The sequence below is a fragment of the Berghia stephanieae genome, chromosome 6 (genome assembly GCF_034508935.2).
Source record: "Berghia stephanieae isolate SIO BIC M18660-M18661 chromosome 6, UCSD_Bste_1.3, whole genome shotgun sequence".
NCBI lineage: Eukaryota > Metazoa > Mollusca > Gastropoda > Nudibranchia > Aeolidiidae > Berghia > Berghia stephanieae.
In genome coordinates, this window is record NC_088365.1 from 5,922,613 (window position 1) to 5,926,389 (window position 3,777).

The following is a 3,777-nucleotide window of genomic DNA, read 5'->3' on the forward strand; positions in this document are numbered from 1 at the left end:
CCAGGTTCCCCTGAAATCCTATTCCCATAGTCCCAGGTTCACTCCCTACTTGTGTACACTTCCCGGAGTCCATGGTTCACTCCCCACTGCTGCCAATTTTTCATAACCGTCGTCGTTTTGGCTCGTTTCCTGTCGGTTCCGGTCGTTTCCGGTATTACGTAGCCCCCAAGATGAGAGTCATTTAAATCTATCGATAGTTGCAGGACGAATTTTCTGGCCACATTTTTAAATACGTGTTTTACCAGAGTACGGCCATTTAACTCAAATGTCTTTATATAAGCCATTCGAACATAATAGCAGATTGACGAAACAGGTCAATGCGCATGGCTGACTACACGCTACACACTTACAAATTGCATTTTACAACACAAGCAGGATCATATGAAGTTTTTCAAGAGCACTTCAGCTGTTAAGATCATTGACTTATACGAGGGAATGTGTAGCTAACGTTATTCTTTTCCTGCAAAGGTAACATTCATAAATTCCTCTCTAAGTCAAGATAGGCTATTTGTGGTGCTAATCTTGTGTCAGTGGAATACAATGCTTTTATGTAATCGATCTATTTCTATGACGCCAATTAACCAGCAGATTTTTGACCAATCAAAACATGGACACACCTTCATACGTGCTCGGACAAACAAAGTTGGTTGTTCATAAACAATACCGTGAATGAATTCAACCCTTCCCTGATTATTGTTATTGTTTGTATACCGCCAAATGGGTGGCTAGTAATCACACGGTTTTCTCGATCATATAATTATAAACGTTTAAGTTTACACATATATTTCTGTGTTGGTTTTATTCATCAAGTTATAGAACAGTGGTTATCATTGATTGTAAAACTCTTGTAGTTTGCTATGTTTACCAATAACTGTAACTAGTTACATTATGAAGACTGTCCGACAGGCGTGGTTATCTATATGTCTATCTATAGGTAGCGCAAACGACAAACACTAACATCTTAATGAGGTAGGGATACGGCTGCCAGCAAATGGCCATATTCCTGGCCAACATTCGCCAAATAGAAAATCGCGTTTATATTAATATTATTAAGAAAATGAAATGAACACAATTATTTTTTTTTATCATTAAATCGAATTTTTATTTATCGAAACCGAAGTGCAACGGACCGATATTCAAGCCTGACATCCGAACGCTATTATGGGCCTAGTTTAACGTTGTTTTAATGGACAATACTTTGCGTCATTTTTTGAGATGTCCATTGAGTCAACAGTGAATTGGGCTATCAGACCTGCAAATAAGTCAACGTCGATCAAAACCGATGAGTTTTTGTTTTTTTTTCAAACGGGTAAGTGTGCTAGTTGTTAGTAATGTTTAACACATGATCTTCTACTTGTGATTCAACGTCTCAAAACGGTATTATATCGGGATCAATGTACGTTTATTTGCAGGTCTGATAACCCAATTGTTTATAGGCTCATTGTTGCAATGGAATTTTTTAAAATGAATCAAAATATTGTCCATTACAACAATATTGACTAGGCCTTTAAATGGGTTCGAATGTCAGACCTGCATCTATGCACACGTCAGTCGGGATGAATTGGGAGGCAAAAAGCGAATCTAACATTGATATGAAACGATTTGAACAATCAACTTTCAGCTTTGTTGCAATGTAAGAATTTGCCTTTATTCTCCACCAAAACGAACATAAATAAACCCCAAGGTTCATAGTTACGGGGGTCCCGTTAGCTCAGTTGGTAGAGCAATCGCTTCACAAGCAATGGTGTCGAGATCGGTTCCGGGTGTAGTCACGAATTTGTATGACGCCCCCCCCCCCACCCACCACCCCTGACCACCCAGTCGTGATTGGGTAGCTGGTCTGATAGATCCTGCGGAAAGTACTTTTCGATAGACTAGCGGCATGTCCAAAAGGTAGCAATCAATTGCTATTGTCCATTTCACGCTATAGAAACCGGGATAAACTCCGGCTCGGAAGGACTTGTTTTTCATATGTGCGCTATTATTTCAACTTCCAGGTCTCAGCTTATACCGGCATGATACCGCACCGAGACTGCGTGTCACATTTGTCGTGGCCGCTTTGATACGGCTATGTGGTCTTGTGGTATGGCACTCACTTTCGGAACGGAAGGCCCTGGGTTTCCAGTCTTGCTGTGCGCATAGTTGAATCCAGTGGCGGTTCTAGCCTATTTATAGTGGTGGGGCAAAGATGATTCGGTCATATATATATATATATATATATATATATATATATATATATATATATATATATATATATATATATATTTCAACTTAAAAAAATAAGATATTTCAACCACAAATAATCACATTCACAATGAAATGACAATACCAGTAGATTTTAATTATTCCAAACGTAATCAAAAAGGAATCACGAAAGAGAATACAACAAAAAATAAAGCGACGAGACATAATGCGACAACACCTTGACAATACAAGTCCATTTCGTTCACTCGAAAAATTAAAGAGATGCTTTTATCCCTCAACGGCGAGATTGATATTTCTGTTACATTTTCAGAAGTACGTAGTAACTTTAAAGTTTTCATCGAGAAGCAACAACCGCGATATGACTTGAGTTTCATTCAGAGGTCAAATTGGATCATTTTTACTGCTCTCTTGGTAGTTAGAATGATTGTGCCGATGGTGGTAGTGGTTGGAATAGTGGTAGCGGTGGTGGTGGTGGAGGAGGAGGAGGAGGAAGAGGAGACGGTGAGGGAGGATGTAATTATGGAAGTGGTTTTGGTGGTGCTGTTGGTTAGAATGATAGTTGTGGAGACGATGACGAAAATTATATGATGATGTTGATATTGTTTTTATTGCTATTGTAGTATTTGTTGTTAATGTTGTTGTTGTTGTTGTTGTTAATGATGATGATGATTATGATGACAACGACGATGTCGTCGACAATGATGATTACCATACGATATTACAAAGTTTATTCAATCTTAGGCTTTCGCCATTAAATCATACAATTTGATGACATGAAAGTGGAAAAAAAATGGTAAATGGAACCAAACAATAAACTGATACCATTAATAACCACAAAAAATACAACAATCGTAATACCACCAATACGTACAATAATAATAATAATAATAATAATAATAATAATAATAATAATAATAATAATAATAATAATAATAATAATAATAATAATAATAATAATAATAATAATAATAATAATAATAATAATAATAATAATAATAATAATAATAATAATAATAATAATAATAATAATAATAATAATAATATAATAATAATAATAATGATAATAATAATAATAATAATAATAATAATAATAACAATAATATTATTACCATCATCATTACTACCACCACCATCACTATTACCACCACCACCATCACCATCATTATTACGTTTCCAATCAGTTTTTTCTCGTTTTTTAAAAATTTGATACCTTAATAGACGAAAATTCCGGTGATTTTTTTAAAGGATAGTTAAAATATCTACGATTTTATTAACCCTGAAAATTACGATTTTTATTTTCCTATTTCAAGTAGGTAGGTCTGCTATGACAAGTATCAGTTCCATAGTAAAAAAAAGACAAATAAAAACAAAGTTTACTTAATCTTAGGCTTTCGCCAATAATTCCAACAATACAATTAAGACAAAATAATATTACCAATCTCTCCTCATGCATTCGTTAGACTATAACAATAACGGCCGTGTTATCTTTACTCCTTACCCAACCAACCCCTAGCTTCCCGCCTCTTCATCGCGAACTATCTTATGTATGTATTAGCTTCAGGACGGGCAAGT

The 3,777-nt window shown here is 35.4% G+C and overlaps 1 protein-coding gene across 1 annotated transcript in view; it reads left to right on the forward strand.

Moving 5' to 3' along the window:
* The first annotated feature begins 479 nt into the window (after positions 1-479).
* The window catches only part of LOC144974386 (betaine--homocysteine S-methyltransferase 1-like), a 30,074-nt gene continuing 26,776 nt past the window's right edge, over positions 480-3,777 (forward strand). The window contains 1 exon segment of the mRNA XM_078917225.1: positions 480-969. The gene's annotated coding sequence lies outside the window, so the exon portion shown is untranslated.